We start from the raw sequence: 14,524 nt of genomic DNA, 5'->3' as shown, positions 1-14,524 counted from the left end.
GTAACAGGCAAATCTGGTCTGCAGAAATGGACCAAAATAGGGCATGCATTGAGTTTCTCGCAAGGGACATATGAAAAAAACTAAAGAAAAACAGATGCGTGAATAGAATCATTGACTTGTACCGATCCATTTACTGTCCATTGTTAAAAGGGAAAACACACAGACATGAAAAATGTATGAATAAGGCCTCTAAGATCCTCCTGGAGCCTAATGTACACAACGAGAGTGTATGATATTTCAGAATTAGGGTGCTACAGTTATTGCCGTCTTCTTATAATAGCCATCACCATGCTGTCTCCTCTAGAGAGCTGAAGTAATGGAAAGAATTTACTAATATAAATATACTATACTACTAGTGATCAGTGTATACATTTTACTTCGTCACAGACGCTAATAGGATATGACTTTAGCTTTTCTAAATCATAGTCGTTTACAGTGAAGGTCCAGCCTTCCCAGGATCTAAAATTCTACAAGAATAAAAGAACTCACAAAACGAAAAATACTGTTTTGAAGAAGAATGAGCAGCAACTTGTTATCTCCTCTTTTAAATCATTATTTGGTCAATCAACATGAAAGTTACTCAAAATGTGGAAGGAGATATAATATATTGTACCTGTACAGAGTCTCAGAGGAGTGTACGGTACAAGAGTGCATGAGGCATCTCTACGTTCTGTAGACCCAGAAGACATTTCAGTGAAAAGTGGTTGTGAACAAAACTTTGCTGCATCATCAGATGCCATTCACCATTTGGATTATTAAGCACAGGTTTTCATTAGACAATGCACTGTGTAATTTTGTGCTATAATGGATGTAAATTGGATGTATGTATGTATATATATATATATATATATATATATATATACACATACACACACACACACACAGTCAGGTCCATAAATATTGGGACATCAACACAATTCTAACATTTTTGGCTCTATACACCACCACAATGGATTTGAAATGAAACTAACAAGATGTGCTTTAACTGCAGACTGCAGCTTTAATTTTAGGGTATTTACATCCAAATCAGGTGAACGGTGTAGGAATCACAACAGTTTGCATATGTGCCTCCTACTTGTTAAGGGACCAAAAGTAATAGAACAAGTGGTTTCTCAGCTGTTCCATGGCCAGGTGTGTGTTATTCCCTCATTATCCCAATTACAATGAGCAGATAAAAGGTCCAGAGTTAATTTCAAGTGTGTTATTTGCATTTGGAATCTGTTGCTGTCAACTCTCAAGATGAGATCCAAAGAGCTGTCACTATCAGTGAAGCAAGCCATTATTAGGCTGAAAAAAACAAAACAAACCCATCAGAGAAATAGCAAAAACATTAGGCGTTGCTAGAACAACTGATTGGAACATTCTTAAAAAGAAGGAACGAACCGGTGAGCTCAGCAACACCAAAAGACCCGAAAGACCACGGAAAACAACTGTGGTGGATGACCGAAGAATTATTTTCCTGGTGAAGAAAACACCCCTCACAGCAGTTGACCAGATCAAGAACACTCACCAGGAGGTAGGTGTATGTGTGTCAAAGTCAACAATCAAGAGAAGACTTCACCAGAGTGAATACAAAGGGTTCACCACAAGATGTAAACCATTGGTGAGCCTCAAAAACAGGTAGGCCAGATTAGAGTTTGCCAAAAGACATCTAAAAAAGCCTTCACAGTTCTGGAACGACATCCTATGGACAGATGAGACCAAGATCAACTTGTACCAGAGTGATGGGAAGTAAAGAGTATGGAGAAGGAAAGGAACTGCTCATGATCCTAGCCATACCACCTCATCAGTGAAGCATGGTGGTGGTAGTGTCATGGCGTAGGCATGTATGGCTGCCAATGGAACTGGTTCTCTTGTATTTATTGATGATGTGACTGCTGACAAAAGCAGCAGGATAAATTCTGAAGTGTTTCAGGCAATATTATCTGCTCATATTCAGCCAAATGCTTCAGAACTCATTGGACGGTACTTCACACTGCAGATGACCCAAAGCATACTGCAAAGTCAACCAAATAGTTTTTTAAGGGAAAGAAGTGGAATGTTATGCAATGGCTAGGTCAATCACCTGACCTGAATCCGATTGAGCATGCATTTAATTTGCTGAAGACAAAACTGAAGGGAAAATGCCCCAAGAACAAGCAGGAACTGAAGACAGTTGCAGTAGAGGCCTGGCAGAGCATCACCAGGGATGAAACCCAGCGCCTGGTGATGTCTATGCGTTTCAGACTTAAGGCTGTAATTGACTGCGGATTTGCAACCAAGTATTCAAAAGTGAAAGTTTGATTTATGATTATTATTCTGTCCCATTACTTTTGGTTCCTTAACAAGTGGGAGGCTCATATGCAAACTGTTATAATTCCTACACCGTTCACCTGATTTGGATGTAAATACCCTCAAAATAAAGCTGACAGTCTGCCGTTAAAGCACATCTTGTTTGTTTCATTTCAAATACATTGTGGTGGCGTATAGAGCCAAAAATGTTAGAATTGTGTTGATGTCCCAATATTTATGGACCTGACTGTATATATATATATATATATATATATATATATATATAGTACCTTGGTAAATTGAGCAGTGATAAAGCAGAAGATGTGTATACATTTATACCTGCCTTATAATCCTGATCTACTCAAATATGATTTATTCTGAAATCATAAGGATCCATCCTTCCACTAGTGATATAAGGGATTAAGCATTATTGCTCCCCAATATTGTCCTATCCCCCACGAAGGACATAGGTCTCTCTCACATGATCAAAAACTAGAGGTTTTGCTCAGTCTATCACTACACACCATGAACTATATCAGGTACCAGCCCATGGTCTATCATTTCTATACAATTTGTATGCCTATTTTACCAGATTTGAAACAGTCTATTATTCTGGTGTTTGCCAAGTTCAAAACAAAACAAAAATCTCCCAATTATTTCCAGTTGAAGAAGAGAAAACTCTTTGTAGACAAAAACAATGAAATAGCGGTAGACGGGGCAGACTGGCCATAGACCCTACAGGGAAGCTTCTCTGCCTATGGGGCCACCAGAGTCTTCCTAATTTCCACCATCCTAAAGCGACTAGAGTAGAAGGACAGAAAGTGGCAGCTGGGGCAATTTTCAGGGAGGCATTTTGTGTTGCTGGAGTAGTATTTTGTGATGCATTGTGGAATTTGGCTCTGCGGGGGTGGGATAATGTGCAGCATTATGGTATTTCTGGCTCCACCTTCTTGTGTTAACCCTGCCTTCTGTCAATTTGCGCCCCACTACAAAATAGGGCCACTTTTATTTATTTTTTCCAGGACCACTTTAAGTTCCCAGTCCTCTCTGGAGATAGAAGGTAAGAAACCAAAGACCCCAATCAAGTGAATGGGTCCGCGATCCTCATGCGGCTGCCACGAGGTCAGTGCCCGTGCATTGCGGACTGCAATTTGCGGTCCACAGCACGGGCACGGAGCCCTTACATTCATGGGCATGAGCCCTTATACTGGTGGTTAGCCTAATGTGGCTATGAGTAAAGACCCCGAGCAGTCTGAACTGCATCAGCCAACTAGCATTTCTCGATCATAGCATTTACAAAAAGAAAGAAAAAAAATTGTACTCCGGAGTATACTCAGTCACAAACCTAACACAAGCCTTTGCTCCCCAATGATCACATGTACCCAGTGTAGGAGAGTATCTGGGGTGGTGGTAGACGGGAGGTACGAGCCACCGGGGGTCCTGGCCCTGGTGGAGTAAGAGCCGGAAAAGTGCATTTTGCAGCGGTAATGCTGTTAACACTGCGGATCCGGGCCGGCTATTACTGGGAGCAGGCAGAGATGCGGGTGGGTGTCTGTCTCCCCGCGGTCCAGGCCAGGTTTTGCAGGGAAGGGTTAAAACTCGACCAGAAACAAGGGTGTGGTGTGCAATGTGGAGGTTTTTGTTCTCTGGCTGTGAGAGGTGGAGGTGAGCTGGGCTGTGTGCTGAGGCCTGTAAAGGACTGTGCAGGAACCCGCTGCTGAAGCCAGGCAGGATCCGTGTTCCGTGGCTAGAAGCTAGACCCAGGGACTTACTTTACCAAGGAGAAAAAGGTGACATTACTCCTGGCTTTAAATAGATTTTGCTTTATGTGACGGTAACAGGCCTCAAGTAGCCTGCAGCAGGTTTCGGGCCCATTCAGGGACTTGCTGTGATTGAGCTATTATTTTGCTGTTGTGTGTGACCACCCTCCCTATGAACTGCACCGCCTTTCACTTGTATGCACCGTATGAATAAACAAAGCATTGTGTCAGTGCAGTTTCTAGGTAAAATTTCTCTCAGGGCGAGTGTCAAAAAAACTCCCCCCCCCGGTAACAGACAGGCAGGCAGTGCTGACCTCACTCACTGTACGTCACGCAGTGCGTGAGGTACAGTGAGTGAGCGCCGCCGCCCGCACTGCCTGCCTGTGGGGGGACATTATTTTTAATAAGGATCACTATGGACATTATTTAGAATGGAGGCTGCTGTGGGTGTCATTATAACTGTATAATGTCTGATAGGCCTAGTCCTGAGTTATATTACCCTGCCCTGTATAATAATGTACCCTGATACCCCTTAGTTATATTACTCCAGCGGGGTAATATAACTTAAGGCTACTTTCACACTAGCGTTCGTCGGTCCGCTCGTGAGCTCCGTTTGAAGGGGCTCACGAGCGGACCCGAACGCAGCCGTCCAGCCCTGATGCAGTCTGAATGGAGCGGATCCGCTCAGAATGCATCAGTCTGGCGGCGTTCAGCCTCCTCTCCGCTCGCCTCCGCACGGACAGGCGGACAGCTGAACGCTGCTTGCAGCGTTCGGGTGTCCGCCTGGCCGTGCGGATCCGTTCAGACTTACAATGTAAGTCAATGGGAACGGATCCGCTTGAAGATGTCACCAATTGACTCAATCTTCAAGCGGATCCGTCCCCCATTGACTTTACATTGAAAGTCTGAACGGATCCGCGCAGGCTACTTGCGCACTTGCGAATTTTTTTAAAGTTATTAATGCAGACGGATCCGTACTGAACGCTAGTGTGAAAGTAGCCTTAGGGGTATCAGGGATGGGTACATTATTATACTGGGCATGGGCAGGGTAATATAACTCAGCTCAGGACTAGGCCTATCAGACATTATACAGTTATAATGAGTAATGACACCCACAGCAGCCTCCATTCTAAATAATGTCCATAGTGATCCTTATTAAACTTAATGTCCCCCACAGTGACAGTGGCCCCCATTTTCATGTCTCCCACAGTGGCCCCCCCCCCCATTGTAATTAATTCCCCCCATTGTAATTAATGCCCCCCCCCATTGTAATAACCCCCATCCCCCCATTGTAATTAATGCCCCCCCAGACCATCACTCGCCTCACAGCAGGCATCAGCACTGCTCAGGGGCTCAGGGCGGGCGGTAACAGGCAGGCAGTGCGGCGCTCACTCAGTCACTGTATGTCACGCGCCTGCGCCGCCTAGTGGGAGGAGCAGGCGCGTGACGTCAGTAAGTCTGACCAGGGCCGGTGCAAGGATTTTTGCCGCCCTAGGCAAGATAAAAATTGGCACCCCCGCCCCCCTTCCCCCTTATCAGATCCGGAATTGCGGACCCGGATCCGCAATTCCGAACCTGAAAAAAAATAGTACATGTCCTATTCTTGTCCCCAATAACGGACAAGAATAGGCATATTCTCTTAGTGCCGGCAATGTGCGGTCCGCAAAATGTAGTATTAATAACTAAACAATTAAATAATACACATATTGCATTGTCTACTTACCACCAGGACAATTAGATGATCTGGTCTCTGGCTGCAGTCTGGCTCTGCGGACTCCCTTGTCACTCTCTTCTCCCCCCCCCTCCCTTGTCACTCTCTTCTCCCCCCCCCCCCCTTGTCACTCTCTTCTCCCCCCCCCTCCCTTGTCACTCTCTTCTCCCCCCCCCCTCCCTTGTCACTCTCTTCTCCCCCCCTCCCTTGTCACTCTCTTCTCCCCCCCTCCCTTGTCACTCTCTTCTCCCCCCCTCCCTTGTCACTCTCTTCTCCCCCCCTCCCTTGTCACTCTCATTCTACTACTCCCCCCCCCTCCCTTGTCACTCTCATTCTACTACTCCCCCCCCTCTTGTCACTCTCATTCTACTACTCCCCCCCCTCCCTTGTCACTAGTCTCATTCTACTCCCCCCCCCCTCCCTTGTCACTAGTCTCATTCTACCCCCCCCCCTCCCTTGTCACTAGTCTCATTCTACTCCCCCCCCTCCCCCTCCCTTGTCACTAGTCTCATTCTACTCCCCCCCCCTCCCCCTCCCTTGTCACTAGTCTCTAGTCTCATTCTACTCCCCCCCTCCCTTGTCACTAGTCTCATTCTACTCCCCCCCCCTCCCTTGTCACTAGTCTCATTCTACTCCCCCCCCCTCCCTTGTCACTAGTCTCATTCTACTCCCCCCCCTCCCCCTCCCTTGTCACTAGTCTCATTCTACTCCCCCCCCCCTCCCCCTCCCTTGTCACTAGTCTCTAGTCTCATTCTACTCCCCCCCCTCCCCCTCCCTTGTCACTAGTCTCTAGTCTCATTCTACTCCCCCCCCCTCCCTTGTCACTAGTCTCATTCTACTCCCCCCCCTCCTCCTCTCATTTCCTCCCCCTTGTCACCTCTAATGTAGCGTGGCCGAGCTCTGTTCGCTCCGCGGTACAGGAGCTTTTGTTTCCTGTACCCGGCTGACAGGAAGTGCTCACTTAGTGTGCACTTCCTTTCAGTCCGGCCGGGTACAAGAAACAAATGCTCCTGTACCCCGGGCCGGACCGAACAGAGCTCGGCCACGCTACACTAATAACTCAGCAGTCTGCAGCGCAGGCAGGCTGCGCAGCACTGAGCCGGCCGCTCAGGAGGCTCAGCATGAGGGGCGCCGCCGGCCGGCCGCCCGATCATTTACCATCATAACGATTTTTTTTTTTTTTTTTACCTCAACGGGCGCCCTGCTGCTGACAGCGCCCCGGGCGGCCGCCCGTCCCGCCCGCCCCTAGAAACGGCCCTGCATTGTGTCTTACATCAAGACCAGTCTGTGTTGCCTCTATACTGCACTCGCTACCACTGCCTACCAGAGCGGATTCCCACACCAGGTAAAGTGGCAAAATGAGATGATTACTCATACATTAAGCACACATAAAACACACTTTACACACACTCTATACACTGCACACATAGCTTATACAGTGCAGCACACGTGTGTAGCATATACAGTACCTTGTCTCTACACAGTAGAGAACGCATATTGTACACTGTACACATAACTTATACACTGCGCCACACGTATATATAGCATATATCTTGTCTCTACACAGTGCAGAACTCATGTTGTACACTGTACACATAACTTATACAGTGCAGCACACGTACAGTGAATATAAAAAGTGTCTGCAATCTATACACTGCTACAGCAATAATAGTGTTAAAAAGCTAAAAAATAATTAAATACAAATATATAAAAAATAAAGACTTGCACACACTGGAGCACTGGAGATAGTTTTAATTTAGTAGGTTAGAAAAATGTTCACTATTTATTATTAAAAAAGCAATTAATAAAAGTTAAATTTTAAATAAACAAAATACATAATTTGCACTTGTCAAGAGTAGGCAATTAGTAGTCTAAGACTATATGTAAATATAACAAAAGTGCCTCTACACGTGCAGGGTATATATGAATGTAATATATATATATAAAAAGTCTACACGCCCCTATTAAAATGTCAGGTTTCTGTGCTGTAAAAAAATGAGACAAAGATAATTCATTTCAGAACTTTTTCCACCTTTAATGTGACCTATATACTGTACAACTCAATTGAAAAACAAACTGAAATCTTTTAGGTAGAGGGAAGAAAAAATATAAAAATAAAATAATATGATTACATAAGTGTGCACACCCTTAAACTAATACTTTGTCGAAGCACCTTTTGATTTTATTACAGCACTCAGTCTTTTTGGGTATGAGTCTATCTGTCACGGCTGAGGATGGGGAAAACCCTCAGCCGTGCGATGCCAGAAGATGTTAACGGCTGCTCGGCCAGGACGAGAGAATTAGGGAGCAGGTCACCTCCTAACGCATCCCTAATCCGACCCTAACTCCTAGCTGCATGAGCCGACCTTGAAGGTAGGAGGGCCCATGCTCAGAAACCTCGGATCCCTACTCACCCTCCGCCGATCCCTGAACTAGGAGTAGGGTAAGACGACCTGTTCCTTCTGGACACGAGGAACAGGAGTCTCACTGGCCGAGCTGCAGGGAAAAGGGGAACACAAACAGTCCTATGGATATGGCAGGTGAACTGCACTAGTTCCAGCCACCTGCCACAGCCTTGCTGACTGGATCCCTGTGCTGGCAAGCTGATGTCCACACAATACAAAATGAACTCAGCGCACACACATCCACACACAGGAACCCAGATCTATAGCTGCACCGAATAACAAAGGAAACATCAAGTAAACATCACATAAACTTATGACCACAAGGGTGACCCCCACTGGCAGATGGAATACACAGGAGGATGCTCCAGCTAACCATGGCTGAAGTACCCCTCAGACTAGTGCTATTCACTGAGGCTTTATAGGCCCAAGTAGTCACACCCACACAGACACACCCAGTGTTCACACACACAGAAGGGAATTAACCCTTCAAACACAAGGCAAGGGAAGACAGCCACTTAAAGGGGAATACACACATAAACAAACACACTTCACCTGTTGCCGCGGGCAACGGCATGCGTGGAAATCATGTCCTGGGGATCAGCCATAGGGCTGAGACACTACCACCACATGCCCACAACACCACACGTTGCCACGGGCAACCAAGTGAAGGAAAGTGTCACAAAACATACCACTGGCCGTGACACTATCATTATGGCACATTTTGACTTGGCAAGATTTGCCCACTCTTCTTTGAAAAAACACTCCAAATCTGTCTGTGTAAAACTGTAGGAAAGGTGTATCAGTGGCACTACACCAACCTATGTGCTATATGGAATGAGTACCGAGGAGTGATGCCTTGCGGTGGTGCTCAGCCTGTAGCAACAGTGCATGTGCAAAATAATCTTCAAAGGAGAGAAACAAAAGCGGGCGGCACTCACCAATTTGTACAAAAGGTATTCTTTAATCCAGAGCAGGAGGGGGTGCATAGAGTGCAAACACAGCATCAAGCGACAGCCGTTTCGCGCGTATGTGCGCTTCTTCTGGCTTTCTGGCGACTAAGAACATTTCAGGAAAGACCAACTAGAGCAGCTGAACTTTATTTGGGGTTAATCAGAGGCACTTTAAATGATGGCAGGTGTATGCTGACTCCTATTTAACATGATTTTGAATGTGATTGCTTAATTCTGAACACAGCTACATCCCCAGTTATAAGTAGTTATGCAACCACATTATTTTAGTTTTTTTTTTTCTTCTTCCCTCCACCTAAAAGATTTCTTTTTTTTTTTTCAATTGAGTTGTACAGTTTATTGGTCACATTAAGGGTCCATTCACACGTCCGTTGTTTCTTTCCTAATCTGTTCCGTTTTTTGCGGAACACATCTGGACCAGTTCTGGACCCATTCATTTTCAATGAGTCCTGAAAAAAAATCGGAAATTGTGCAGCACAGAAACCGGACATTTTAACAGGGGTGTGTAGACTTTTTATATCCACTGTATATAGCATATACCTTGTCTCTACGCAGTACAGAACGCATGTTATACACTGTACACATAATGTATACAGTGCAGCACACTTATATGGCATATAACTTGTCTCTGCACACTGCAGAACACATGTTATACACTGTACACATAACTTATACATTGCATATGCATATACACACAGTATATACCATATTCTTTTTACTTACACAGAGCAGAACAAATGAAGCATAGAGGACACACGTACATAAATAGCACCTAATTTATACAGTGCTCACATACATTATACAGTGCAGTACCCATACAACAGATACCATATACAGTACAGCACATATATAACATATACTTTATGCTGTACAAACATAAACAGCACATCCCTTAAATGGTTCATAAATTATAGCACATAAAATAGTGCACACAAAAACACATATATTGTATATAAACAATGTATGTATATACAGCACATACATTGTATATACACAGTGCACAATACACAGTACATATATTGTAGACATACAGGACATATATAGATAGTGCATATATATACTGCACACAGTGCATGCACTGTATACCTAAAGTGCACATGTATACAACACATACATTGTATACATACAGTGCATATAAATGGTAAAGTCACATTATTATGACCACTAGGGATGGGCGAATCGCATAAAACAGCTGCTGGAGGGTGCGTGGGGGAGGATCCATAGAGAAAACACAATAATTTAGGTGATCCCACAGATGCTCAATTGGGTCTGGAGAATGAGGGGGTTTGGGTAGCACTTGTAAGTCTGGCAACTAATGCCAGACATTTCTAGATGTGTGATATGTCGCACTGACTTGCTGGAAGATCCCTTGTGTCCCAGGAAAGACAATCAGCATCTATGGGTGTACTCTGTAAGAGTGGATACCCAAACCGGTTGAGAGTGCCTTCCACATTGATGCGTGGGCCCAGACCATAATACTGCCACCACCAGCTTGTGTTCTTCTAACAATGGTGGCAGGGTGTTTGTTCTCTGATGTTTCTCGCCTGACACACCAATGTCCATGAACCAGAAAACTCATCAGAAAAGGTAACCTCCTGCCAATCAGCAGAGGTACAATTCCAATACTGCTGCAAAAAATTGAAGCCTTTTCTGCCAACGCAACTACTTTAGCAGAGGTGCAGTGACCGCCTGTCTGCTTTGGAGCCCTACACGCAATAGGGTTTGATGAACTGTTGTTTAAGACACGTCTGGTAGCCCCCTGGTTAATTTTGTTAGTGAGCCCAGGCCTAGATCCATGGCTCTTAGGATGGCGGCATCCACCCAAACTGCTGCAGAACCGTTAGGGTGGCTGTAAATATACTTGGCCCTGTCAGCTACTCCACAGGGATTCACAGAGCTAACTATGCAGGTGGACCAGGGAATGAAGAGTGTGGCCTCCAGTGATTGCTGTAGCAGCTGGGCACATGATGATCATGAGCCCAGTGATCTCCATCTCCACTGGATCAGGACATTCCTGTGCCCTACCATGACAAAGCCTGGAGGATCTGAACCTGGAAATAAGTGGGCCTGATCACCAGCTTCACCCTCACCATGGACCCGTTCTGTTGGCTGCAGATACCAATCCGCCATCCATGGCATTTCTGCTGGAGGTACAGCCATCCAGGATACCCCAGCCTAAGGAACCTTCATCAAGGATCTTGAAAATGACAAGCCAGCAGCCATGGTATCCAACCCAGCCTGAAGTTCTTCTGACAAGTCCAAAAGATCCAGAAGCCCGACAAGTTTCAGTAGGGTGAGATACCTGGCACTGACCCCTGTTCTGTATTTTTTTTTTTTATGGGTCCTATTTTTGCCACCCCCACATTTTTAGCCGTATGGGACTCCCTTTTCATCCAAGTTGTACCTATTGTGCTTTTCCCATAATTTCTCTGGTCCATGGTCCAACTTACCTGAGAAGGGGGAGCCCCCAAGGAAAGACTCTAACAAACCAGAGCTCCTTGCACCTCTCATTTATGTTTCTGGGACTTTATTGATTAGAGCTGCAAGTGGAGGGTGCACCTTGTTTCTTGTTTGTTCCAGCAATGTTCCAAGATCATACCCAACTTTAGGACTCAAATACACCTTAGCAAAGGATTCACTCTGCTCTGGATCCCAAGGACTCTGACGCATTAGAGCCTCACAGCCTAGAAATTTCTACATTTAACATAGGTAGCTAGTACCACCCTCCTTGGCACCTTCATGGACAGGGTCCCCTTGGGCACTAGCTATTATGTCCCCCTAGTAGGCAACATGTTTAGCCTAGGCAATATATGCATATGTATGCACTTATGCCCCTAACATACTCTCTCAATAGAAATGGGGGGAGGGGTCAGTGTGAACTATGGCTTTGGGACTCTGATGCCAGATTACAAGGAGGGACCAATATCACAGCCGAGGACAGCATGGGGGACCTACAATTGTAAATAGTTTTATATCAATCTTATGTATTTTAATATTATATAATTGGAAGTATTTTCCAGTTAAGGATATGGATGGCAAAGGTTAGCAAAAAATAGAGCTAACCACCTTGTTTCTCCCTTCTTGGTCAGAGTGGGCTGGTCCTGCTAAGACATGGGAAGGACAGGAAGCACAAGCTCGAGCTCCTGCTCCAAAACAGGAGTCTCAAGAGAGATCAACCAAGCATTATCCTCAAGTAAAGTCTTGAGACACTAGACAGCATAGTGAACTGCTACAGACACCATTAAAGACAGTGTTGCAAGGTGAGGGATTACAGCCAAGACACCCATCACCTAGAATGTTACTAGTTCAGTACCACCTAAGTGCTAAATTGCCGCCATCTAACCTGCCTCCATAATCCTTACTAGTGCCAGAGAAGATTTGTACTTGAAGTCTGCTGCTAATGAATGTATTTGAGGTTCCACATTGGACTAAAGACCCCTTTTCAATGGCCAATTTTGCAGGCGATTGTCAGGAAGGAAGCTTTTGCGCATCAGTGAAGGACATGGTCTAAATGCACGAAAATGTGCCCAAATTTTGGTGCATTTTCGGAATAAAACCGTGCCAACTTATAAGTGGTGTAAACAAACACGAACAGAATTTTTGGCGCACAGACAAAATTCTAGCATAAATCTGGTGCAGGATTTACGATATTCCAAATTTACAAAGGTCCATGCAGCAGAATTTGTCTCATCATTATGTCTAACATAGTAACAAGTCTATTCAGTTCAGCCTGTTATCCTGCAAGTTGATCCAGAGGAAGGCAACAAAAGCTATGAGGTAGAAGCCAATTTATCTCATTTAAGGGGAAAACATTCCTTTCCAACTCCAATCAGACAATCAGAAAAACTCCCTGGATTAATGACCCTTCTCCAGAAATCTAATAACTATAACCTATAATATTATTACACTCCAGAAATACGTCCAGGCCCCTCTTGAACTCGTTTAGTGAATTCACCATCACCACCTCCTCAGGCAGAGAGTTCCATAGTCTCACTGCTCTTACCGTAAAGAATCCTCTTCTATGTTTGTGTACAAACCTTCTTTCCTCCAGACGCAGGGGATGTCCCCTCGTCACAGTCACCGTCCTGGGGATAAATAGCTGATGGGATAGATCTCTGTACTGACCCCTGATATATTTATACATATTAATTAGATCTCCCCTCAGTCGTGTTTTTTTCTAAACTAAATAACCCTAATTTGTATAATATTTCTGGGTACTGTAGTCCAGTTATTACTTTAGTTGCCCTCCTCTGAACGCTCTCTAGCTCTTTCTATCATTTATATTAGACAGTGCAATGTATGACACTATTATTAATCTGCCCCATGGTGTACACACAGTAATTATATATATATATATATATATATATATATATATAAATTGTATATACACAGTTCACATTTATGCAGAGCACACACATTGCATATACACAGTGCACATATATACATAGCACACACATTGTATATACACAGTGCACATATATACATGGCACACACATTGTATATACACAGTGCACATATATACATGGCACACACATTGTATATACACAGTGCACATATATACACGGCACATACATTGTATATACAAAGTGCACATATATACACAGCACATACACTGTATATAGTCAGCACATATATACAGTACAGTTACAGTACATATATTGTATTCAATAAATCAGATGGAAGCTATGACACAAACCTATGACTAGAAGAAACACACACTGCGCAGAGCTTGATCCAGGCACGAATACATAGAAAATATCCATCTATACCTGACATGCAGAGCGACCATCATCCTCGTCATCCACACGCATCCTCTCACCTCATCCTGCAGCAACATCAGCTCTTCAGATGGCAAGGCTGCAAGAGAAGGTCGATGAGTGGGAGGCTGAGCTGCCAGTGTCACTGGGAAGCATGGCTCCACCTAGTGGACATCATCTAGAAGGCAGGGAAACTTTAGAACTAACCATCGGCCATGGATAGCAGACGATTAGATAGATGATAGATGCCGAAGTATAGTATGAAAATGGCCTAACACCAAGGAACAATCTGTTGAGGAATATACAGTAAATGCATAAGCATATAGATAAAGGCAAAAAGCCCCATTATGTAAAATGCCCATACTTGCCTTTTTATGGGAGGAGAAGGAAAGGCGGTGTTACTGGCATTTATAGATAGCAAGCCATTTATTTAGTAAAGGTGTTGACCACTTTCTGGCTACAGTTGATCTATGTGTTTGCAAGATGATTATACAGCACTTACTAAGGGTACTTTCACACTAGCGTTTTTCTTTCCCGCGCTGAGTTCCGTCCTAGGGGCTCAAATCCGGAAAAGAACTGATCAGTTTTATCCTAATGCATTCTGAATAGAGAGTAAACCGTTCACGATGCATCAGGATGTCTTCAGTTTAGT

The 14,524-nt window shown here is 44.5% G+C and overlaps 1 protein-coding gene across 4 annotated transcripts in view; it reads right to left on the bottom strand.

The window, feature by feature from the left end:
* The window catches only part of RERG (RAS like estrogen regulated growth inhibitor), a 44,959-nt gene extending 31,002 nt beyond the window's left edge, over positions 1 to 13,957 (bottom strand). Inside the window, exon 1 of one of the 4 annotated variants that reach the window (XM_044278044.1) lies at positions 13,935 to 13,957. The gene's annotated coding sequence lies outside the window, so the exon portion shown is untranslated. Of the gene's footprint in view, positions 1 to 5,754; positions 5,814 to 13,811 lie in introns of those variants that run through there. The other 3 variants (XM_044278041.1, XM_044278042.1, XM_044278043.1) reach the window with 3 other exon arrangements.
* Positions 13,958 to 14,524: the final 567 nt, after the last annotated feature.

The sequence above is a fragment of the Bufo gargarizans genome, chromosome 2 (genome assembly GCF_014858855.1).
Source record: "Bufo gargarizans isolate SCDJY-AF-19 chromosome 2, ASM1485885v1, whole genome shotgun sequence".
NCBI lineage: Eukaryota > Metazoa > Chordata > Amphibia > Anura > Bufonidae > Bufo > Bufo gargarizans.
The sequence above is the reverse complement of the archived record's forward strand: the minus strand, read 5'-3'. Positions and strand labels throughout refer to the sequence as shown.